The sequence below is a fragment of the Protopterus annectens genome, chromosome 9.part0 (assembly GCF_019279795.1).
Source record: "Protopterus annectens isolate FY-2018-M chromosome 9.part0, PAN1.0, whole genome shotgun sequence".
NCBI classification, from domain to species: domain Eukaryota; kingdom Metazoa; phylum Chordata; order Ceratodontiformes; family Protopteridae; genus Protopterus; species Protopterus annectens.
In genome coordinates, this window is record NC_056743.1 from 422,510,244 (window position 1) to 422,536,952 (window position 26,709).

At 40.9% G+C, this 26,709-nt stretch overlaps 1 protein-coding gene and 1 long non-coding RNA gene across 3 annotated transcripts in view; one reads left to right on the forward strand and one right to left on the reverse strand.

The window, feature by feature from the left end:
• Positions 1–26,709, forward strand: part of LOC122811248 — a 1,815,945-nt gene that overhangs the window by 1,746,078 nt on the left and 43,158 nt on the right. The gene's annotated exons all lie outside the window — the stretch shown is intronic.
• LOC122811247 (cGMP-dependent protein kinase 1-like) overlaps positions 1–26,709 on the reverse strand; it is a 4,027,247-nt gene that overhangs the window by 1,053,453 nt on the left and 2,947,085 nt on the right. The gene's annotated exons all lie outside the window — the stretch shown is intronic.

The following is a 26,709-nucleotide window of genomic DNA, read 5'->3' on the forward strand; positions in this document are numbered from 1 at the left end:
GAAAACCTGATAGGTATTACAGAGTATCTGACTCTCACAAGTTTCTTTTTAAAAACCCTACTGCGGATCTTGAGACCATTTCACAGGGACCCAAGGGAATTAAGGCTACTACTGCCAAAAATCCTACCTCCTCTGATACAGATTTATGCAACTTTGGCCATTAGGGCCTTAAACTGCCAGTTTCTTATGTTAAAGTATCAACAGCATATTACTGGATTGCTTAAACAGAAAATTATGTTGATTCCTGACTGTGCTGAAAATAAAGAGTTACAGGATTTAATGCATTCTGCTGAACAAGTTGGAAAACATACTTTGCAATGTGGTTTTGATCCATTAGAGGCATCTTGCAGGGCTGCTGCCACTGGGTCTGTACTTAGAAGGCATGCTTGGCTTAAGGAGCAATCTTTGCCAGATCATGTTAAAGCTAAATTACTGGATGCTCCCTTAAACCAAGACCGCCTGTTTGGCAACAAAGCAGAAGTTCTCTTTCTTTTAAGCGTCAGGGCTATTCAACCTGTCCTAGAAGAAGAATGGGGGCAAGGTTTATACTCAAGACTTTTCCTGGTACCCAGAAAAGACAATTCCTGGCATCCGATCCTGGACCTGTCTATCCTAAACACATTTTTGGTAATCCCAAAATTCAAGATGCTAACTCTTCATCAGCTGCTTCCCATGCTAGGCAAAGATGCCTGGTTGGCAACACTGGATTTAAAGGAAGCCTACCTGCACATCCCAATAAGGGAATCTTGCAGAGGATACCTACGCTTCAGAGCAGGCTACATGCACTATCAGTTATCTGCACTGCCCTTTGGCTTATCTACTGCACCCAGGGTATTCACAAAGTGCCTAGCTCCAGTCATTGCATTTTGCAGGCAAAGAAATATTCAAATATACCCATACCTGGACGATTGTCTAATTCAGGCAGAAAGTCAGGACATACTATTAACCCATCTGGCATTTGTAAAGAAGTTGCTAACTTCTCTGGGGTACACCATAAACAAAAAGAAATCACATCTTGTACCCTGTCAACAAATTGTATTCCTGGGAGCAAGCTTGAATATAACTTCCCAGATGGCGTACCTCACGCCAGAGAAACAAGTTTATTTGACAGCCTACTTCAAACTACTGGCCACAAAGACCCAGCTATCTGCAAGGAAAATACTGCAAGCCCTGGGGTTCATGGCCTCTTGCATATTACTAATTCCATATGCAAGACTGCATATGAGGAAACTACAATGGTATTTAAAAAGCCTATGGTGCCAACACTCTCAGGATCAAGAATCAATGATTCCTATCATACCTTGTCTACAGATAGAGTTCCTTTGGTGGGCAGTGGCCTGCCAGAAAAACAAGGGACTGCCATTCACTCTACCCCCTGCCACACAAACCCTAACAACAGATGCATCAGACTATGCATGGGGGGCTCACTTGGCGGGGCATTGCATTCAGGGCAAATGGAACCCAAGTCAAATGCACCTGCATATCAATCAAAAAGAAATGTCAGCTGTACAGAATGCTCTGACAGCCTTCAAGGACCATATTCTTCCAGAACAATTATTGGTAAAGACGGACAACACCACTCTTATGTGGTACATAAGCAGGGGGGAACCCACTCATGCCCTCTCTGCAGACTAGCCATGGCTTTGTGGAACACAACCTTGAGCTACCAAGTGCACCTACACGCTCAATTCCTGCCAGGAAAGCTAAATACACTGGCAGATGATGTAAGCAGAAATCTCATGGACCCAAGTGAGTGGAAACTGGAACCAAAGATTTTATTTATTTATTTATTTATTTATTTTATTTTACATTTGTTGACCGGGCTAGTCTAGCTGGACATATTTCCATTTTCAGTAGAGGCCCGAGGAGAAAAGCTCCACAGAAGTAAAAAATGTATACATACATAAAAATCAAACATAGATGATAAGCCATTTAGGAAAAGGTTAGTAAAAACCGCAAAAATCCCAAAAATCTTCAAATAAGTTAGTCTAAAATTAATTATTTAGTACCACACACAGAGAAATTCCATACAACATCAAACAGGAAATTAAACATACTTAGAGATCAAGATGCCAAGATAATAAGTAAAGAAAGTGGAACAAAAGGAGGGGGTAGGGAGAAAAGGGCAAGAGGTGGAGAGAGTAGGTTAAGAAAGTTAGCAGGGAAAGAAGCAAGGGTGGGGATGAAAAGGGAGAAGAGAAAAGATAAGAGGAGAAAAGAGTAATAGAAGAGTAAGAGAGATGGTTTGAGATAAGAAGTAGTAGAAGAAGGGTAATCAGGTTTACTACAAGGTTAATCAGGTTTACTACAGGAACAAAGCCAGTGGTTTTGGAGGTGTCGTTTAATGTTTAGTTTGAAAAGAGGCAGTGAAGAAATCATTGTTATGCTAGTAGGTAACAAATTCCATTTAGTACCAACAGAATTGGTGAAGAGGGAGTTACCAGCAGTATTATTAGATTTTATAGAAGTAGTCAATAGTTTACTTGAAGAGCGGAGAGAGTTAAGATTGCTATAAGGGATTAAGAGTTGTGAGAGTACAGGAGTGTTATTTGGTTGGTACAGTATTTTATGGGCCAGAATGAGTTGATGGATAGTAAGATAGTTTTGAATTTCAAACCAGCCTAGTTGTTTCAAGTTAAGACAATGATGGGTTCTATAGGGGTTACCAGTAGCGTTTAAGCAATACTATTGTAGCAGCTGGCTAATTTGTTAAGGTTGCTTTTCTTGAGGTTTGTAAAGATGGGTGAGGCATAAAGAAGAGTAGACATAAGATGGGAACGAGCGATCTGAGTTCTAGTAGCTGGTGTAAGAAATGGTCTAATTCGATACAAGGTTCCTATTTTTCTGTTGACTAGTTTTATGGAATTGTTAATGTGTTGGTCAAAAGAGAGATTATTATCAATGGTAATACCTAACAGTTTAGTTGTAGTGTCAGGTGAGATGACAGTAGCACTGTTAGAGGAGATATTAAAGTTTAAGGGTGAGGACCTGGAAGTGGGGGTAAAGAGAAGAAGTTTAGTTTTTTTGGCATTTAGTAGGAGGAGACGACTAGAGAGCCATGTTTCTACAGTATTAAAGACATTTTGGGTACGTGAGATTAGTTCTGAAGTAGAAGATGCTGAGCAGATGAGTGTAGAATCATCAGCATATTGAATACATGTAGCTTGAGGGATTGTTGTTTGCAGATCATTAATGAAGAGGGAAAAAAGAAGTGGGCCAAGGATGGAGCCTTGAGGAACTCCAATGGAAACAGGCAGGTAAGAGGAAATATGGTTATCCCATAGAACTGCCTGTTTTCTATTTGTGAGATAGGAATTGAACCATGTAATGGCTGAGGAATCGAAAGAGAGTGATTCAAGAGTCTTAAGTAATAAAGTGTGGTTCACCATATCAAATGCTTTAGAGAGGTCAATGAAGAGGGCAGAAGAGAGTAAGTTGTTATTACGGTTCTGATTAATGGTGTCTACAAAGGAGAGCAAGGCAGTAGTAGTACTGTGATATGGCCTAAAACCATGTTGACAGTCTGCTATAATATTGTGGAGAGACAGATATTGTACAAGTTGATGATGAATACATTTTTCTAGAATTTTTGCCAAGGGTGAGAGGAGAGCAATTGGTCTATAATTTGAATAGTCATTGGAATTTCCACCTTTATGAAGTGGGATGATATGAGATGCTTTCCAGATATCAGGGATGATTGCTTCTTTGATGGTCCTATTTATGAGAATAGATATAGGATAAGCGATAACTTTGGCAGCCTTTTGTAGAAAGATATTCAACATATTGAGAAACAAATGGGAGAGCCAGAGATAGACCTGTTTGCCTCCCCCCAAAATTATCAATTGGACAAATTCTGCACAAGGACTCCCCACAAGCAAGCTTGGAAAGTGGATGCCCCGTCCTTCACCTGGAAAAACCTATCAATTTATGCCTTTCCCCCTCTCCCTCTCCTCTCCAAGGTACTACTGAAGTTCAAACAGGACAAACCAAGGACAATACTGATTGAACCAGACTGGCCACGCCAACAATGGTACCCCCTCTTGCGCAGTGTGCCACTGCTGGCACCTGCCTCAGACCCCTGTCCTGCTGTCCCAGCAGGAGGGCCAGATTCTGCACCCACAGCTTTAAACCCTGAACCTGGCAGCCTCGCTAATTACCTGATCTCTCCATTACCATCCCTCTGTAAGCAAGTGATGGATGTCATTCTGGAGGCAAGGAGGCCTAGTACTAGAAAATCCTATGCTGAATAATGGAAAAGATTCTGTTCCTGGAGCCAAACTCAGGGGATGGGCACAGCAGCACCCAATTTACCTCATATTCTTCAATACTTAACCGAGATGCTTCACAAAGGCCTTTCCTTTTCCCCCATCAAAATTCATGCCTCAGCCATTTTAGATCATTACAATACAGAACCACCCCTCTTCTCTCATCCACTGCTGAAGCAATTCCTCAGCGGGACCGAAAACTTAAGACCACACAGGAGAGCCCCTACTCCAGCGTGGGACCTTAACTTTGTATTGGAAAAGCTCACTCTACCTCCCTTCAAGCCAGCTGCAAATGCAGAGTTGAAATTCCTTTATTGGAAAACAGCCTTCCTTCTAGCCATCACTTCAGCAAGAAGGGTGTCTGAATTACAGGCCCTCATGGCTGTGGAGCCTTTCATCATCTTTCATGCGGACAGGGTGTCCCTCATGACCAATCCCTCCTTCATGCCCAAGGTGGTATCCAGTGTGGCCCTTAATCAGTCCATTCATCTGCCAAACTTCTTTTCTAATCCACAGAGCAAAGGGAAACGAATACTGCACTCCTTGGACATGCATAGACAACTTAGATTTTATTTGGACAGGACTAAACCTCTCAGGAAATCTGAACAGCTGATGCTTGCATTTGCTGCAGGGGCAGAGGGGAATGCTATTTCAAAGCAAACCATTTCTAAGCGGATAGGCCATTGCATTCATTTCTGATATAAGCACGATGGAAAACCTACCCCACAAGGGATAAGACCACATTCAACCAGGACTACATCTACCTCTACAGCCTTTCTCAGAGGTGTCCCTACCAGGGACATCCTGGAAGCTGCTACCTGGAGTTCTGTACATACCTTCACCAAGTATTACCACTTGCCAATTTTTTCTAAATTCAGAGCTGGCTTTGCCACTGCAGTCTTGCAGGGTCTTATAGGTAGTCCTAATGCTATCTAATTACCTCCTCCCATCCTTAGCTTTTGGGATCTACCCAAATGTGATGACCGCAACAGTGAAACATGAAGAACATAGTACAGTTGTGTACACTTAACATAAATGTAGATGTCTGAGTGTATTCACTGTTGCAGTCCTGGTTACCCCCCCTCCAGCCCCCTGACTTCTATTGACTATACCTCTATTCTTGTTTACTATGCTCAAAGCTTTTTGGTGTATTTGCTTTTTTGTTGGAGGTGTAACCTTGTATATAATTGCTTCTCATTATGGGGGCACCTGACATCTGTGGCAAGAAAAACTGATGTAATGGCACTGGCTACATGCTTTATACCCCTGACTACCTGACATCATGGAAGATGAGACAGCAACTGATGCAGGACCCAAGACTTTGATAATCAGGCCGACTGAGAACTACTGCAAGCAGATAACCCAAATGTGATGACTGCAACAGTGAATACACTTGAACATCTACATTTATGATGTGTACACAACTGTACTTTATGTACTCACCCATAACATTCGATGTTTGTTGTCCATCTCCCCCTTCATTCTTACTGGATGGGTTCGGAAGCGATCCTCGGCTTTGACTTGGCCGAATACACTAGCTCGAAGTCTCTAACTTGGCTCATGGCAGAGTAGGTATCCCATCATGCAGTGGTGCAATTCCCCCAGATCTCGTTTGTTGCTAACTATAACAAAGACTACAATAATCATATGACATCAGGTCAAGAAAAAAACAGAGTCAAAGGAGCTAATTTTTAAGAGGAAACAGCTCTCCACCATGTCCTCTAGGAGTCCTTGGATGGGAGAAGGTGGGAGGGTCGTAAGAATGAAGGCCAAGATGGACAACAAACATGGAACGTTATGGTGAGTACCTAACTTCTTTATGTTATGTTGTCCTATCTCACCTTCATTCTTACTGGATGGGACAGTGTCCCTAGCACCTTTTCCCTTGGTGGCTCACGGAAGTACACCTTTGAGCACAGTGGAACCAAAGGAAGCCCTGTTCCTGGAGGCCAAATCAACTTTGTAATGAGTAATAAACATATGAGGATTTGCCCACGTAGCAGCAGCACAAATACTGTCCATTGACATTCTGGTCTGGAAAGCAGAGGATGTTGCTAATGCTCTGGTTGAGTGACCTCTAATTCTGAATGGCAAACTTCTATTACTGGAGGTGTATATAAAAGTGATACAATTTGAAAGCCAATTTGAAAGTGTGACTTTAGAAACTGGCATGCCCTTTTATGCTTCATAGAAAGAGATGAACAATTGGTCTGATTTCCTGAAATCTTTAGTTCTATACAGATAGAATCTGAGCTGTCTATGCACATCCAGTTGGAGTTTATACTCTGCCTTGTTGCTATGATTGGGAAAAAACACTGGAAGCGCAATAGATTGATTTAGATTGGATTGAGAACAAACCTTAGGTACAAAGCACGGATTACTTCATAGCGATATGCTATCCTTATGGAAAATCAAATATGGTGGTCTGATTGATAGTGCTTGCAGCGCTAAGACTCTTCTTGCAGATGTTACAGCTACTAGAAGGATATTCTTCCAAGAAAGAAATTTGAGATCACAAGATGAGGGCTCAAATGGCGGTCATGTTAGATGAGACAGGACAAAATTTAAATCCCAAAGAGAGAGTGATTCTTTTAAAGGAGGTTTCAATAAAGAAGTGCCTTTTAAAAATGCTTTACACAATCTGTGTGACATTACGTTAAGAGTATATTCACCAATGTGGAAATTTGAGATTGCCACCAGTTGGACTCTAATTGTAGCTGCAGCCGAGCCTTGCTGGAAGAGTTCTGTAAGAAATTCTAAAATTGAGTGAATTGGAGCAGAAAAGGGGTCAATGTCTCTGGTGTGTGCCCAGTAGGAGAACCTCTTCCTTACTAGTATATCATTCTCTCATAAAATCTTTATGAGAGGATATCAAGATGTGTTTGACTGCTGGTATGAAGTCTTGAAGCCTGACTAAGTTTGGAAGTGGAGCAGCCATGCTGTCAAATTGAGGGTGTGGAGAGAAGGATAAAGTGTTCCTGACATACGGGTCAGAAGGTCTGGAACTGGGTCCTGAACCCACAGCTTCTCCTGCAGATGAGGCCAAAGGAAGGGGAACCAAATCTGATGAGGTCGATATGGGGCAATGAGAATCAGCCTGCTTCCCAAAGATTTTGCTTTTTGGATGACTTTGGGTATGAGGGGAAACTGGGGAAAGGCATAAAGAAGTCCCGAGGGCCAATTGTGAACAAGTGCATCTCTTGGTGATTAGGGCAAAGTAGCTGCTGCATTTGGTATTCATAGGAGGGAGTGGCAAAAAAGATCGCAGCAAGGCTGGCCCCATTTCCAGAAAATCTCCACTGCTATGTTCTGGTTTAGAGATCACTCATGAGGCATTAATATTGCCTTGCTGAGCTTGTCCACTATCACGCTGGATTTCCCCGGGATGTGCATTGCTACTAGAAAGTGTCGGGAAGAGATTGCCCCTCACCAAACTCTCAGAGCCTCTCGAAAAAGTGGTTATGATCTGGTTCCTCCTTGTTTATGTACCATACCACTGACGTATTGTCTGACTGGATTGCAATTGTCCCTAGTGGAAGAGAGTCGTGGAGTGCTTGCAACGCTAGTGGCACTGCTCTCATCTCTAGAACATTGATTTGCAAATGAGCCTCAAGTTCTTGCCATATGCCTTGAATTGTTCTTCCCAGATAATGCCCCCCCACACCCTATCTGGGAAGCATCTGTGGTCACTGTAGCAACAGGTTGTTGTGGTATAAAGGGTCTTCCGATGGTCACATTATTGGACTGAGTCCACCACCATAGATCTCTCTTGCATGAGTCTGTTATTCTGATCAGATGGGACATATGACGTTCTTGTAGTGACCATTGAGAAAACAGGAGCCAATGAAGGATTCTCGTATGCATCCTGGCCAGAGGAACTAGAGTTATGGTTGAAGCCACGGTTACTAGAAATTTCAGAACTACCTTTGCCTTTACCTTGTCCTTGGGAAGAAGGTGGACTATTTGCTGTATGAGGGCAGAAATTCTGTCGGGTGAAAGAGTGCTTTCATAGAAATGGTGTCCAGGTCTGCGCATATAAAGTAATATGTTGACAGGGCAACAAGGCAGATTTTTGCAAATTGACTGTTATGCCTAGCTGAGCACAAATTTCCTGTGTCGCATCCCTGGCTTGTTGAAGAAGATGCTTAGTGGTGGCAGTTAGGAGCCAGTCATCCAGATACAGAAACACTTGGAGTCCAAGACCTCTCAAGTGAGCCATTACTACTGCCATGCACTTGGTGAACACTCTGGGGGCTGTAGTGAGACCAAAAGGCAGAGCTCAGAACTGATGATGACTGGCTCCCAGCCAGAAGTGTAAATGACTCCTTGATGCTCTGTCCATTTTTATGTGGTAGTATGCATCTTGGATGTCTATTGAGCACATCCAATCGTCTTTCTCGAAAAAGAGAAGTATTGACTGCAGTGTCACCATTCAGAACTTGGGCTTTTTGACAGATTTGTTCAGTTTGCTGAGATCCAGTATGGGTCTCCAGCCCCCTGTTCTCTTTGGCACTAAAAAAAAATCTTGAGTAAGTTCCGAATACTATTTGGTCTGCGGGGACTTTCTGGATGACTCTTTTGTCTAGCAGCTTTTGAATTTCTATAGTTGCTTGCACCCTCAGACTGGGTGGAACATCTGGGATTGTTCTGATATGTGGGAGAGGATGGCAAAAGGGAATGGAATAGCCAGCGGATATTATGCTTTGTACCCACTTGTCTTTTGTGATATTTTGCCAGACTTCTAGGTACAAAGATAAATGCCCCCTGACTGCCTCCAGAGTAGAGCACGCGGGCCTACTTTCAGGAGCGCTGGTAGGGACGTTCGCGAAAGGAATCACGGTCACCCTGGTTTTGCGGACCCCGTCTGCCTCTAGGATGTGCACTATTGCTGCCTCCCCCTCTGCCCCTGGGGAAGGACTCACCTTGCACATCTTGGAAAGCACCCTGGGATCTTTTCAACCACATTTTCCCACTCTTCTGATCTTTAGGGTAAGGTCTTGAAGGTACGTAAAAACATACTCCAACGGCAAAGAGAGTTTTCCCTTCCTGCTCACATCTGGTGAGTGTCTCTAACTTTAGGTCAAAAAAGTGAGGAACCATCAAAAGGGGCATTGGTAAAGGTAGACTTTAAAGGTTCCACAAAACTGCACAAGTGCATCCAGGAGTGTTTCCTCAGGGAAACTCCTGAACCAGCTACCCTACTTACTCCAACCGCTCCATATGATATCAGTCTCATGGAGGAGTTGACTATGGAATTTAAGGTGGATAAACTGGGAGGTGACCCTCTCTGGCACCCCTGCAGCCAAAGAACCTTGTGGAGTATCTCCTAACTCCTTCAGAAGATCTCTTTGTAGCCTTGTAAAGTGTGTAAGGTAGTTCAGCAATCTGAGTGTAAAAGTTGCTGACAAAAAGATATGCTTCCCATATCTCTCCATCGGTTGAGAATCTTTGTTCGGAGGATGGCCAGATGAGGATGTCTCAAAAAGTTCCTTCTTGGTGGCTGCTGCCACCACCATAACATCTACAGGCACACCTTTGGTAGGAAATTATTTTCCAGTGAGGGCTGACAAAAACTTATTTGACCTCAGATGGACTGGTTCCATAGTGTCATGCGACTCCCATGCCTTTCGACTGACTAACTCCATCAGCTCATCAAAAGGTGGAGACACCCAGGAGGCTGAAGGTTGAGATCCAAATGCCTTCAGGTACACTGATTCCTCATCAGAAGGGGGTGATGGTGTTCCAGCTGCCTCTCTGTTTCAGGATCTCAAGGATATCTGCAAAGGAGATATCTTCAGAGGACGACTGTGGGGACCCTTCCAACTCCTCGATGTCAGTGTCTGAGGTGACGGACTCGTCAGGGGAGTCTATATGCTTCCTCCTGCATGTTCTCTTCTGTGGGGGCTCCTCAGAAGGGTATTCTGGTGAGGTTTCGGAAGAGTGGAGTTCACCCAATGGGGGTTCCCTGAGGTTCTAAATCTCTGCTATCTGGTGGATGGGATGGTGCCGAAACAGTGGCCGGTGCTTTGGGGGGACGAATACCAGTATCCTTGGGTAGAGCTGTAGGAGGGGACAGCACACACCTCATCAACTCGAAAGCAGAACCCCCCCCCAGCTCCGAGGACACCCCTGGTTCCGAGGAAACAGAGGAAAACCCAGCTCCAGGGAGACCGGCTCCAAAGCTGATGTAAGGAGCCAAACCCAAACCAAACCGAAGAACCAAGGGGTAGACTCGGAACCGAAGAAGCTCAGGTCCGAGCATCCCCCTGGGGCCGACTGGAGAACTTCAGCTCCTAGACACCCCGGATGGCACAGTGAGTGTCAGAGCAGAGATCAGTTCTGGAAATTCCCGAAGGGGTCCCGGAACTGAAGGGTCTAAAGCAAGTGGTACTTGGCACTCTGGCTCCAAAGATCCAGCTTGGCTCAGAGGCTGAACAACAGTGGATGTAATAGTCTTAGACAGTTCCAAAACCTGTTGGGTCGGAGCCAATAACAATTTTGCCAGCGCTGGCAACTTCAATAGTCTGCGCTCCACCCTCTCCACGTCATCATCAGACAGGCTTCTAGAAGACCTGGAGGATAGGGTTGGTGAATGAGATCTCTCCAGAATGGGAGATCTCAAAGTAGGGGAGACCAATGGAATTTCAATGGCCTGGCTCCGAGTCAAAGTTTCTTTTGGTTCCAAAGATCTTGGAGCCGAAGAAGTAGGTTTATCAATAATAATCTCCATTGGTTCTGAAGGCTGTGGAGCCAAGGAGGTAGATGCCTGTGAAATTTTTGTCAATTTTTCGGGAGGCTCAAACTGAGCTGAAGAGACAGGAGATGGCCTTTTAGTTGGTTTGCCCTTTTTAGAAGAGGAGGAATTACTGGTCAAAAATAAAGACGCACTCTGCAGAGCTTCCTCAAAGGTCGGTTGAGTCCTTTGACAATCAATTTATTTTTCCTCTCTTGCAAAACACGGGTGCTAAAAGAGTGGCAGAATGTGCAAGTTTCCTGAAGATGGATTGCTCCTAAACAGTGAACACAAATGCTATGTCCATCAGTAATGGATATTTTTTGGGAGCACTTTTGGCACTTCTTAAAGCCTGAAGGCTTATGTTCTTTCTCCCTAGTTTTCTTAGACATGTTAGGGATGAAAAAATCCTATAACAACTATATAAATTGAGTAAAGGCCACACAGAAAAACACATCTAGAATTATTAACACACTATAATTAACACACACAGCATATATAGTGAAGCTAAAGGGGAAGGGAAATAGCTTTGCTCTCTAACTAAAACGAGCACTAGGGCCTCTTATTTAAACTGACCTAGTAAGCTACCAGAAAAGGACACAGAAACACACTACTACTAGCCCTCTAACTGAAACAGGCAGTTAGCTCTCTAACTGGATGAACTAATAAACTAACTACACACACAATCTAAGTAACAATTTAAGCACACCACTACAGCAAAAGGCGACTGGATACACAATACAGACATAGCGAAAAAAACAACAGCCAAGAAGCGCACAACAGTGATAAAATAGCTATCTAAGCTACAAAAAAGCACAGCATTCACAAAACTAAGTAATTCTAAATTCTAAATATAAAAAATAGCAAAAAGACAAAATTAGCCACGGCCAAGAAGAGAACATCCGAACTCGTAAAGCAGCAAACAACATCTGGAGAATTGCACCACTGCATGATGGGATACCTATTCTGCCACAAGCCAAGTTAGTGACTTCAAGCTAGTGTATTCGGCCAAGTTAGAGCAGAGGATCGTCTCCGAACCCATCCAGTAAATAATGGAGGTGAGATAGGACAACATAACATCTTTTATTAACCAACTTATAATAAACAAAATTACATCCACTATTGAGTTCTCCCTCATGGTTCACTTAACTTTTTTCCCTAGCGGCTTGAACAGTTACTCCTCCTCAAAAAAAACACAAGATAAAACAGAAGGCAGCACCCTAAATCTAAAGTATACATCTGTTTACAGCATAATACTAGGGAGTGCGTTCAAGTAATGTGTTACTCTAGTAATATATGTACCCTAGATACAACAGCTGAGTTATCACAAGCAGGAAAAAATATTTATCTTCTCACCTACCACTGAGTGGTTAAGTTACTTTTGAACTTATAAATGACATTATTATTTCCCATTAAACTTCATAACATCAGTCAAGTGCAGTCAGTTTGCTCGGTTGTCTAATAACATTGTTTTGCTTCACACATTTACACAACATATTTACGCTACACTTTTCACCCATCTTTATGATCCTTGTTTTTCCATTTTCTCCATTTTTTAACCTTTAATTCTAACCTAGATGCCTTCCTTCAGCTATCGGACTTTAAAAAAAATGTTTACATAACTGTATACATCCTCCTGGTCTTCCTTCCTGAGTGCAACATTACTTGTGTTTTATTATCCCGGTTTCAACTATCTTCATTATGTTTTGCTATCCTTGGGAACTTCCTACCTAAATTCATCTTGAATTTTCACAGGCTCGTTCTCCCCTCCTATCCACCTCTAAGCACTTGTTCCATTTTCTTTTAAAGTGCAGTATCTCCCTCTTCTTTTCTCTAGTAATATTTATTCAACCATCTGTCTGGCCTCTTCTTTTGTGGATTCTTCTTGTTTACTTCATATTTTGTAATTCCTTTTTATGAACTGTCATAAGCAAACCTGTTATTTCCACTATTATTCTATTTTCATATCTTAATAAGAACTTATACATACATTGGATATTTTTTCTTCTATTAACAACTGCATCTCTATTTTAAGTCTTTCCAATGCCTTAGATCCTCAGAAAATGTGCAACCACAAGCCTCATCCTTCCCTGAACCTCCAACCTGTACTGTCCACTCCCAGGAATATCTTAACAAGCCTTTCTGGGTTATAAAATATTTTTGCAGTCGATTGCATGCAGAGATTCTTATTTTCGTAGATTTAGTTATATACCTCAACAGTTATATAATGTTTTCCCAGGCTGCCTGATCAATTTCACCTCCTACCTGACTGTCCCATCCTTTTCATTTTTCTACCAGCCTTTTTTATTCCTGTTCTCAGCCATCCATTCCCTTTTGACTCTGACCTTCTCTTCTATTTTCAATTTCCTGAACTATTTCCAGGACATTTGTCTTATCTCCTATCTTTCTTCACTTTAATCCATTTGTTTTTATGTCTCTGGAACTCACATTTTAAGTTGTTCTCTTGTTGGCATACCTCGTTTATATCCTCCCATGTTTTGAACCTTCCCCCTGATATTAGCTGGGTGCAGCATCTTACCTTCTCCTGGTTTCTTCGCCCCCCTCCATGTTACAGTTTCATGTTCTTTATAATCCCTCCTCCCTCCTATTCCCAGAATCATTTGTTTCCATCTTTCTCTGTCCTGTCCCTTGCACTGCAGTTTTAGATTTGAGTTTGGGAACTATCAGCACATCTATAATATTCCTGACTTCTTGCAGAATCTCTTCTCCTTGCACTTTTATCTCTTTCCAGTCTGCTTTCTACTCTGATATTTACCAATTGACAGTTTGCAGTCTCTCCTTCAAATTTGGAGATCCCAGACCTCCTCTGTTTTTTGCCTATGTGACCAATTCCCATGCCACCCTTGGATTTCCTCTTTCCTACCCATATACATTCCCTGCTCAGCTCTTTTACTGTCTTCAACAATCCACCTCAAGAAGTCTCCAAAATATTTGTCCTGGGTATGTAAATTGCAGTGTCTCACAAATTTGTAATATCTGCATGTTTTGGTCTAATTCTAGTTTTACATTTTTCTCTCTCACTGTTTGCCGTTTAACTTTTAAGTGCACTTTGTTGTAAATTTTTAATAACTCTTCTACCATCCCTCCCCCTTTATTCCTAGACAGGTTATCTAGTCTCCCACATACCTTTTCATAGACTCTCCTCCACTATGTTTTTAAACCATCCTTATTGCATTTGTCCCCCCCACCGATTGATTTTGTATCCTGCCTTCTGTCCAAATTTTCTCTCTCAGTATTGTCCAGAGTTTCCTCAAATCTTCAGTATTCCATTGAAGTTAGTACATTATCTGCATATAGTGTTTTCTTTTCTACATCAGCCCATCGACACCTTTTCATATCTTTCATATTGCTTTGCTAATACCACTCTATATATTACAAATAGGAGTGCCAACAGGGGACACCCTTGCCTCATCTTTCTTTCTGTCTGTTCTGTTCATACAGCCATGTCCTTATCTTTAGCCTTGCTGTTGCCCCATTTTTATACTGGTTATATCATTGTGATTCAGACTTCTGCAACTCCCATTCTCCTAGTCATCTCAAATATTTTCCACTCCACTTTATCAAGGGCCTTCACTTCCCCTAGTGGTATTAGGGCTTGGTCACTTTTTCCCCTAGCTTGTGCATCTTGCATTAGTAGCATTGTCCTAGTAAGACCCTGTTTGGTCTCTGTGTTGTACCTTTGGAGAAATTCTCCCCACCTTATCTCTACTTGGATTAGCATAAAGCATTTCTAATCATGTTTTACTATTGATGTTGGTCTATAATTTGCTGTTGATTGGGGTCCCTCCCCTTCTGTGCATCACAGTTATAACTGCTTCCCTCCATGCACTTGGCACCTCTACCTGTCTTATGACTGTATTAAATAAAGACATCCATGTATCCACCATCTTCTCTTTCCAACTTCCAGATCTCTACAGGTATCCCATCACTCCGCAGGGGTTTCCATTTCATTGATTAGTACCATCACTTCCTCTCTGGAAATCCGCTCCTGTAGTCCGCCCTCATCCACCTATGCCAGTGTTTTAAGTTCCAGCCATTCCCCCTCTCATCTCCTCCTTGTATTCCCTCATCCTTCTCTTTCCGATATAGCCAATGACAGAACTGACTAAAGCACTCCAGTACTTCTCCTAGTTTCCTCCCTATCTTCCCACCCTTCCCCCACCTTAAGTTCAGAAACCCCTCTTTCTGCCTCCTGTTGTCTTAGCCCAACTGCCAGTGCTTTAGTTGCTTTGTGATTTACACAAAAATAATGTCTTCACTGAAATTATTTTGTGAAAGATCCTGTCACCTCCCATTTCTGTATTTTCTGCGCTATGCCTTTTCTCCTCTGATTATAATCTCTCCTTTCTCTTTGAATTTCCCTAAGATGAGAACTTATCTTCCTTCTGTTGGTGTCCATTTCCTTCAATTGCCTCTCCATCTCTCTTCTTATCAGCACTTTCTTTTTTCCCCATATCTCCCTCATCTCCTGTGTACCTCCCATAGGATTCTTGATAGCCTTTCTTTTTCTATTTCCTTCTCAAACAGGTAGGCTTGGAGTCTACAGTGTCTCTTTCTGTTTGCCTCATTCTCAACCCCATTCTGTACCTCTATCATTGCATGATCTAATATCATAAGAACTTCTGGGTTGAACTCCCTTACCAAACATTTGTGCTCCGCTTTTTCAACATCTGTCTCTCCTAGACCAGGTTCTGTATTGTCCCAGGTAGTATGTATATTCCTCTCCCCAGACTTTGCCCAGACAAATATCTCTTGCAACCTTCCACTCTATCGACTGGATGTACTGTTTCATGAATTTGCCCTCGTTATTCAGTCTTCTTCTTGCACACTCTTCTGCCACTTCTCTTTTGACCATTATATTCCAGTCCGCGATACAGACCACTATCCCTTCTTGAAATCTTGTCAACGCTCTCAAAATATTCCTCACTCATTGATTATTTATTTTACATTTGTTTACCGGGATAGTCCGACTGGATGCATGTCCATTTTCAGTGGAGGCCCTGGGAGAAAAGCTTCAATAGACAATAGATTACACAACAAGTTAGAGACATAGAAAATATAAGACAAGGAGTTATGTACAATGATTTAGTAATGTTCCCAACAGGGACTCACAAGTTTCATGGTCTGACACATTAAAAGCAAAAAAGTCATCAGATTGGAACAGAACGTAGTTAAATAATTAAATGTTAAGATATTATACAGATACAATTTCATTTTATAACTTAATCAGGATTGGTACATGGACAAAGCCAGTTCACTTTGAAATACTCTTTGAGGCTTTTTTTTTTTTTTGAAGAAACTTATGGAGGATTGAAAGGTTATATAGTCTGGCAATGAATTCCAGGTTTTGCCAACAAAGTTGGCAAACAGGGATGCACCAGCTGAGTTATTAGCTTTGTAGGTTAGGAGCAGTAGTTTGTTGGCTGATTGTAGGGACCTCAAATTGCTGTATGGCTTTATAATATTTATAAGTGAGGGGGTAACCTCAAGGTGGTATAGAATTTTGTGTGCTGTTAACAGTTGATTGGACTGAATTAAGCTGGGCAGTTCTAGCCACTCTAGTTGTTTCAGGTTCTGGTAGTGATGGGTTCTATAGGTGGAGCCAGTGCTGAATCTGGCAATATGGTTGTAGCTATGGCAGAGCTTACTCAGTTCAGATTTGTTAAGGTTTGTGAGTACAGGAGAGGCATATATAAGAGTAGAGAGTAGGTGTGACCGGGCGATTGCAGTTCTAGCCAGTGGGGTTAAAAATTACTTGTTTCTATACAGAGATCCAAGCTTCTTACTGATGGTCTGTATGGTTTTGTTGACCTATAGGTCAAATTTAAGATTATCTATTACAATCCCTAGAAGCTTAGTATGGGTATCTGGGGAGATAATGGTACCATTGTTAGATGTGACAGACAATGAAAATGGGGCAGATCTACTAGTGGGGATGAAGAGAAGTTTAGTTTTATTGGGGTTCAGCAGTAGGCCTTGGTTGGAGAGCCAGTTTTCAATAGTGTTAAATGTGTTTTGGGTTAAGAATTGCAGGTCGGATGGGGAGGTGGCTGAGCAGATCAGAGTGGAATCATCTGCATATTGAATGCAGGTAACTTTAGGGATAGCAGTGTGAAGGTTATTGATGAAAATAGAGAAGAGTAGTGGACCTAGTATGGAGCCTTGAGGGACACCAAGTGTGAGAGGTAGCTGGCTGGACATTTTGCCCTGCCATAATACAGCCTGTTGTCTACCAGTCAGGTAGGACTGGAACCACTGGATTATGTGCTTATTGAGGGAAATACAGACACAAGTTACTTACAGCCTTTGAAAGGATTTTATAATATATTCTTCAGTTTATATGCACCAAATTGCTTTATCTTAGGGTTTTATGATATAATTTTTAGTTTAGATTCACCAAATTGTCCTATATCCTGTGCTGGTAAGTACTTTAGTCTAGTATATTTACTTTGTTAATTTTACTTGTTTGGTATGTTTACTTTCACATTTGGTTGAACTGAATTTTAGGGGTTTCACTAACAAGATGTTAGGGACACCTCCAGTGCTGTAGACCCAGGGCTTTAAATAAAACAGTACACTGTTTAACAATAATAACCTCATAGAAGTAGGTTGCTGAGGGGCAGGACAGTATATCTCTCCATATTTCTGTTTCAGCAGGGAGATCCTTCCTATGTTGCAAGCCTTTTCAGGTTGTGGGTAGTTTGGTGGGGGATAGGACCTAGTCAGAAAATAGTAAGTTAGTCTATTAATAAACTGTAAGGAAGTAACAACAAGTTTTGCCAATATATAGATTATAGTAGCATTTATAGGTTATCCCAAGGTCCAGAGCCTTATATTCTACTTAAAAGTTTCAAAGTGAGTTAATAAACCCAACGACTATTCAAATAGTAATGCCGTATATCTGTAGGGCTATCAATTCCCTCTCACAATCATATTCTTTAGCATTTATGGTTTGTATGGCAGTTTCTTGTTAAAGTACATTCAAACTAGCTCAGTTCAGTCAGTGACTGTCCCAGTGATATAGTCACGGTGATTTAGAGTTAACGCCAATCAATTAAATGCATCTAGATTTAATACAGCAATTTTTACAGTCAGGAAAAGCAGTTTACTCGGCAACTGAACCAATAATGCAGTCTCAGTGTTTTAAGTTAGCGACTTCAGTTTTAAACTCTAGTAATCACACAAGCAGCACTTGGAGTTAGCGCCAATCAATTAAAAGCATTTAGAGTTAAATTCAGCATTTGTATAGTCAAGAAAAGCACCGTTTACTCAGTGACTGATCCACTAACACAGTCTCGGTGTTTTAAGCTAGCGATTTCAGTTTTAAGCTCTTTAGAAATCCCATAAGTAGCACTTGGTACAATATCAGCTGATTCTGTTATATATTCAGGTACACACAACACGGCATGATCAGCATATGCTTCGTATCCGCTGATAACAAAAAACAGCAGCCTGTGAAGCTTTCCAGATATTAATACCTTTTCTTTTTTTTTAAAGTAAAAGTAGCACAATTTAGTTTCTTCTGGTATAAGATAAGGTATATACCAATGTAATGAAGCAGCGTACTGGGTCAGGAGTACCAGGGTGTTTGAAAAATGGCACCTGTGGCAGAGGGCTAAGTAACCTCACTTACATGGGTGACGGGGGAGGGGACTAATACACACACAAGTTACTTACAGCCTTTGAAAGGATTTTATAATATATTCTTCAGTTTATATGCACCAAATTGCTTTATCTCAGGGTTTTATGATATAATTATTAGTTTAGATTCACCAAATCGTCCTATATCATGTGTTGGAAAGTACTTTAGTCTATTATATTTAATTTGTTAATTTTACTTGTTTGGTATGTTTACTTTCACATTTGGTTGAACTGAGTTTTAGGGGTTTCACTAATAAGATAATTGTTACTTTAGGGCTATGTGTAATTCCATCACAGTGAGCACTGTCCCTTCTACCACACCTTTAATTGCAGCATATCTCCTTTTTCTATCTTCTATTCTGTTATTTTTCAACAGAAAATAAAAGTTATGTACTCACCATAGTGTTGCATCTGTGTTGTCCATTTTAATTCTTCCTCAACAAATGGGTTCATATCTGACCCTTGGATGTGACTCAGTCACGTTTTTCCAGCTTGTGAAACACAAAGTCTCAAGTGTCTCCTTAACCATAATGCACTAGTCCCCTACTATACCTCAGATACTGTTTGCTGACCTTTAAAACTATATAATGTAATACATAAAAATAGTTGAGATGACAGTATCTGGAGCTCAAATAAGGGAACATTGGTTCCTTTAGCATCTTCTAATCCTTCCAGAAGTGAAACTCTATGGGTTAGAAGGAGGGAAGTTGAGGAAGAATGAAAATGGACAACATAGATGGAAACTTATGGTGAGTACATAGCTTTTATATCTGATGTTGTTATTTTCATTCATTTCTCAACAAATGGGACAGAGTCCTCTGCTCCCTAAATCCCAGGAGGACTCTAAGGAACGATAGATCCAGTTTGTAATGAGCAATAAAGTTATGAGGATTAGCCCAAGCTGCAGCTGCGCAAATATCATCCAAAGAAGATCTGGATAAAAATAAACAGAAGACATTGCCATAGACCTCGTTGACTGAGCTTTTAGAGATTTTGGCAAAGACAAACCCAGTTTTTTGTAAACAGTGGAAATACAATCAGTTAATCATTTGGCTAAAGTCACTTTATTGACTTGTTTGCCCAATTTTGAAACCGAAAAGGAGACACATAATTGATCTAATTTCCTGAATATGTTTGTCTTGTGTAGATAAAAGTGTAACTGTCTGTGAACATCCAACAGGTGCAACATATACTCTCCTTTGTTTGAGAAATTCTGAGAAAAAACTGGAAGGTTGATAAGTTTGAATGATATTGGATTCTGACACCACCTAAGGAAGGATGGATTGGTTCATAAGGAAACCCTATCCTTATGAAAAATCAAATAAGGGGGCTTAGAGGATAAGGCTTGAAGTTCTGAGCTTCTTCTAGCAGAGGTAATGGCCACTAAAAAGATACTCTTCCAGGTTAAAAATTTTAGTTCACACATGACTGAGTTCAAAGGAGAGTGAGTCAAAGATTGTAACACCAAATTCAAGTCCCATGGGGGAGTGGGATCTTTAAAAGGGAGGGTGTCTAAGAAGAATAAGGGTCTTACAAGGTTTGGAAGAAGCTAAAGATGAATTATTTACTCAAATGTGAAAATTAGAAATGCCATGTAGTTGCATTTTAATAGCTGAAGAACTAACGCCTTCATTTAAAATTGTAGCTAAAAACTCAAGAACTTTAGGTACTGGTGCTGACAAGGGATCAATGCCATTTTTCTGCACCCCAAAAAGTCTTTTCCATTTACTTCTGTAAATTTTTCTAGTGGAAGCTTTGTGGGAAGATAAAAGGGGTCTATATTATAACCTCGAATGATTAAAAGATCAAACGCTCTTTAATCGACCCCTTAAAATCGAAAGCACTAATACCTGAACATACAGAACAGCAATTTTTTTTTTCCCAGGGAAAAAAATCACTGGGCTGTTTTCGGGACTTTGCCATTTCCTCCACTGTGGTGCGATCTCAGAGTTGGTATATTTAAGTTGAGGGGTGTGAGGGGCACATTCCCCCACTTTATTTTGTGTTTGGATTTTTTTTTTTGGCAGAGCAGCGATTTTTTTCCATGTGTTCAGGATTTAGTGCTTTCTATTTTAAGGGGTTGATTAAAGAGCATTCCTTTTTTTAATCGTTCACGGTTATAATATAGACACAGTAAGAAAGTATGGCAAACATGAGAGTAGAGCCTGGGCTGTCTAGCAGTCAGTGGAAGTGGAGAAACCATGCAGTCAACTTTAGGCCTAAAATGTCCAGGTGTATTGTACCTGTTGGGTGAGACAGGAGGTCTGGAACTGAATCCAGAATTCATGGTGGGCGAAGCAGATGAGGCCAAAGAAAGGGGAACCAAATCTGACAAGTCCAATAAGAAGCAATGAGGATGACTATGCTCTTCAATTGATACACTTTCTGAAGACATTTTCGGATTAGAGGTACTGGGGAAGAAATGTAGAGGAGATGGGGGGCAGTTATGGAGAGGAGCATCTCTTGCTGATCCCCTGGGTGGGGGGGGGGGGGTCAGGAAAAAGAACCTGCTGTACTTTGTGTTGAAGGGAGATGCAAAGAGGGTGCAGCAAGTTTGGCCCCATCGACCCAATATCTCTTCTGCAACTTTCATGTTGAGTGACCATTCATGAGACATTAAAATGGACCTGCTTAACTTGTCTGCTGTCACGCTGGATTTCCCTGGAATGTGAATTGCTATCCAAAATCAGATGGATGAGATCGCCCATTGCCACACACTCAAAGCTTCTCGACACTGGGGATAAGATTTAGTTCCCCCTTGTTTGTTGATGTACCAGACCTCTGACATTCTGTCTGAACTGCAATGATCCTGGAGGGGAGTGTGTTTTGGAAGGCCTGCAACACTAGGAAGACAGCTTTCATTTCTAGGACATTGATATCTGGATTGGCCTCTTTGGGGGACCATGTGCCTTGGACTGTCTTTACCAAGAAATGTCCTCCACCTGATTTGGGAAGTGTCCATGGTAACTATGGCCTTGAGGTGAGGGAGAATGAAGGGGTGAGTGTGCATTATTTGATCACAGTAAATCCAGCAAAGGAGGTCATTTTTGCATGCTTGAGTTACCTTGATTTGGGCGGACAAAGGCTGGTGAAGAATAGACCACCAAGTGTCGATCCCTCCTATGTTACTCATGTTAAATTCTGTTTCCATGCCCTTTTAATATTTAAATATAAATAGATTTTATGTAACATTTAAATTTTGCACTCCTTTCTTCAGAGTTTTTAATTCTCTGGTTGGCTCAGCTGATACTACCATAGCAGTGCACAACTTCCGTTAGGGTCATCTGTTTCCTCTGCTTATGTTTTGTTCCCTTTTTACTTCCCTCCCTCCTCCTTCCTGCCACTATCCATACCACTGACTTTATCCCCTTTTTATCTTTTCTTAGATACAGCATTTGTTAGCCTGCGATCTATGTCTTTTTCTTCTTTCCTTTACTTGTCCCACCATCACATGTCCCTTCCTCTTTCCACAGCTAATTCTGAATATTTTTTTTAGTTTTTGTTCTTACTTCATCCCCTCCCCTTCTCTGTTCTTTACATATCTCAGCCTTGTTTATTTCTCTCTTTTGCACTTCCCTATTTTTCCATCTCTCTCTCTCCAGTTTTATTCTTTCTTCCTCCTTTCCACTATTATACTTTTAATGCATCTCTAAGGTTCATTTTTATCCTGGTTTTTCTTATCTAGCTGCCCTCTCTGTCCATTCTTCTATTACACTCTGTTTCCTTCCATCTTTGTGCTTCTTTGAATCTCTCTCTCTCTGTCTCAGTATTCTTCCTCTGGTATCCCTCTCATTTTTGCATATCATCCCTCTTCCCGTTCTTATTCTTTCAGCACATCCTCTTATCTTTCTCTCTCATGTCTTTTTATTCCCAGTCCTCTGGGAGTCACGGCTGTCTTCTTCTGTTTCTTTAGGAATGCCTGTGGTGCCTACATTATTACACTGTGAATGTTTTTCCCTTTTATTGTTGTTATACATCTGTCCCTTCGACACTGGACTACAGGTAATTCTCTCTTTCGCACTTGTCTGTTCCCTTTTATTTCTTTCCACTAGGCATCTTCTTTCTTTATTAGTTCTCCCTGTTGACATTTAATCACTTTTCAGGTGACCTGCCCAAATTGGCTCCACATCAGTCTTATTTAAACTTACTGAAGTATTTATTTTGCCTCATGCTTTTCACTTGCCCATTTAAGATCTTTTCCCCTCCACAAGATTCCTCGCATTTTACCTCTCCTAACTTTTCTCCTGTAGTTATGTTAGGCTATGGTTTGTGCTAAGTGCTTATGATCTTGTCCCTTTGTTGCTACAACTCCCTACTTTCTTTCTTCATTGTTTCTTACCTTCCTTTCTTGCAGAACTTTCTTTTCCTTATTATTCACATATACCTCCCATCCTTGCACTTTGTGTGTAATTCATTTAATCTCCATTTTTTCTTGTCTGCCTACATTCTCTCTTTTGCATTTTTGGTCATGTTTCTAAACCAGCGTCACAATTGTTAATTTTGTTAACCTACCTCCTCCCTATTTCTTTTGCGCACCTTCATTCATTCTCTATCCCCTCTGCCTGCCCTCTGTGTTTTCCCACCGATTACAAACATTTGCTATTCCAGTCTCCATTATTTTCCCGTAAGTATTGTTTCTTTTAAATGCGATCAATGTTATAAACTAGTGTAAGACCTGTTATGATTTCAGTATGTTAAAAATAATAAAAAGTTATTTGAAAAAATAAAAGTATTGTTTCTAAGAGTTGTGCGAGGTCTTTTCTGCTTCACATATTGCATTTATAGATACTACCAGTCCATCTCCTTGTTACCATCTTTAAACCACCCTTTCCCCAGCCTCTTCTATTGATTCCTCCTTCTCCTTTACTAGATGAATGTTTTTACTAACAGTAGGAATAGGTCTCTTCACTGACCATCCATTCTTCATTCCTCTGCCTCCTTGTCAGAGCCGGCCTTAGGCACAGGCCAACTAGGCAGCCACCACCTAGGGCGCCAGTCATGTAGGGCCACTTTTCCAGTATTAATTTGGTGTAGGTAGACCAGGATGGAGGCACCGGGTGGTGTGGTGGGGGGTGCAGTGGAGCCCTTTTGCCTAGGGCACCAGTTGACCGAAGGCCGCTTCTGCTCTTCACTGACCTCCTCTTTTCTCATTACCAGATACTTTATTGGTTTCTGAAGCCAATTTCTTGTTACATCTGGTTCTGAAAGTTTTTAGTGTTCCATGCATGGATATCCTTAACATTGTTGGGTACAGCATTATCCATTTGATCTCCTTCTCTTAGTACAGTTTAATATTTACACAGTTCCTCCTCCAATTTACAGAGGGTTGGGACCATAGACTGCAGGTTGGATGCCATGTGGAGAATATGACAAACATCTTAAAAGTGTAGCCGTAGGCTGTTCCTCAAGAAGGGGAACAGTACCAGTACTTTACGGTTAGCTGCAAGCATGGGCAGTCGGGGGGGGGGGGGGTCTATGCACCAGTTAACTGCTTATGTCATCTGAAGCTCCTCTGTGGAAATGTAGCTGGTTATTTCCCTCTCTGGGTTTAAGTATGCTCATTATTTGAAGCTTCATCATGTGTATATATATATATATATATATATATGACAAAAAATGCACCCAAACAAACAGGAAACAGCAGGAATATTGTCCCAAACAGAAAATGATAAAGGATACCAGGTTTACCAAGTCGCCAGATCGTATGGCAAACAACCAAAGTGATATCCCCAAGTCAAGCGTAGCAACTGATACCAGCTATAGAACCAAGCCGTGAGGCAAAGCAGTGCTCAATGTCCAGCAATGAATTTAACTTCAACGCTAGTAGGCAATGAATAACGGTTCACTTATAAAAATACTTTATTATGCGTAGCTTCGCGACATTCAAGTCGCCTCAGACGTTAAATGTTATTTAAAATGCATCACTCACATTTATAGAGAGCATCATTTCCTATGTTGCAACATCACATCCTACGATGTCATATCCTGCTCCTGATTACTACATCCTGTTCCCAGGATGTCTCTAAATACCCTTTAAGTTAGCACAATCAAAGTCAGGTTGTACATTATACTTTAAGATATCACAGTACAATTTTACGCTTATAACCCGCCAACCAATTAAGTTCACAATTAAGAACAGTCTATTATACAAACACAAAATATAAAATATACATAAAGATAAAAATAAAATAAAAATAAAAATATATGAATATCTAAGCAACAAATTGGTCCAATCCATTGGATTGACAAAAACATCAAACATTAATATCTATTGCCTAAAATATTGGGTGTTGGAAGCTGTCAAAAACTATTAAAAACTATTAGAACTGTTCGGTATCAGCAATATCCTAACCATATCCAGCATATATACCATGGGAATTGATCCGCTGATAATGTATTATTCTTTCCCCTGATGCAGCTGGCGTTATCTGCTGTAACTGGGTATGTCCCTTTACTGGAAAGATCAGCATATGAGTTGGATGGACTTGTCTCAAATGTACATGAAATGACCTTTCTCCATGATGATGTCTGCATCCTTAGCTGCTATTGGATATACATTTTACTCTAGTCATTACAATGCTTGATTCCAGGCAGGACTTATTGGAATTATCTTAGTGTAATTTGTCTTATACATCTTTTGAGTATTGGGTTTGGTTCCCGATTTAGTAGTTTGTGTGTTTCGTTGCCCAACAGCCTCGTTGAATGACAGGAATGTATACTATGATGATCAAGGTATAATTTTATATATATATATATTTTTATCAACATTTATATTCCTGTACCAACAGCAAGGGATGACAGACGCACTATAATTGATGTAACACTGTTCTTTAATTTAATGACCTGTCTGGCATATTCTGTTTCAACCTCGCATGTATGCAACATGGACTCATCCAACAGGGACCATTTTACTGAGTGGTATGTCTGAACCAGACATAGTTGTTTTAATTTTGTATGTACGTAATCTGAATCCTCTGTGTGGTGTTGTTGAACCAGTATTAGGTTTTCTTTTCCCCCCCTCCCCCCCCCTCTCCCCCCCCCCTGCCTCTTGTAGGCTTAGATGCTGGATATATGCTGGATATGGTTAGGATATTGCTGATACCGAACAGTTCTAATAGTTTTTAATAGTTTTTGACAGCTTCCAACACCCAATATTTTAGGCAATAGATATTAATGTTTGATGTTTTTGTCAATCCAATGGATTGGACCAATTTGTTGCTTAGATATTCATATATTTTTATTTTTATTTTATTTTTATCTTTATGTATATTTTATATTTTGTGTTTGTATAATAGACTGTTCTTAATTGTGAACTTAATTGGTTGGCGCGTTATAAGCGTAAAATTGTACTGTGATATCTTAAAGTATAATGTACAACCTGACTTTGATTGTGCTAACTTAAAGGGTATTTAGAGACATCCCTGGGAACAGGATGTAGTAATCGCCTTGGAGCAGGATATGACATCGTAGGATGTGATGTTGCAACATAGGAAATGATGCTCTCTATAAATGTGAGTGATGCATTTTAAATAACATTTTAACGTCTGAGGAAGCGACTTGAATGTCGCGAAAGCGCTTACGTACAATAAAAAGTATTTTTTATAAGTGAACCGTTATTCATTGCCTACTAGCGTTGAAGTTGTAAATTCATTGCTGGACATTGAGCACTGCTTTTGCCTCACGGCTTGGTTCTATAGCTGGTATCAGTTGCTACGCTTGACTTGGGGATAATACGCACTTTGGATTTGTTTGCCATACGATCTGGCGACTTGGTAAACCTGGTATCCTTTATCATTTTCTGTTTGGGACAATATTCCTGCTGTTTCCTGTTTGTTTGGGTGCATTTTTTGTCATTCTTCTTGCTGCGGGGATGGATACCACTCTCAACAATTGCTCTACTGGATTGAAAAACGGCAGTTCAGGTACGAGCCTTACAAAAGAACCGAGAGGTTTACAATGCGATTTGAGTGGAGACAATGTTGATGGAGTTACCAACACACGACGTGCGACTGGCAGAGGATCCATAGATGTTTTTTCTCTTTTCTTTGA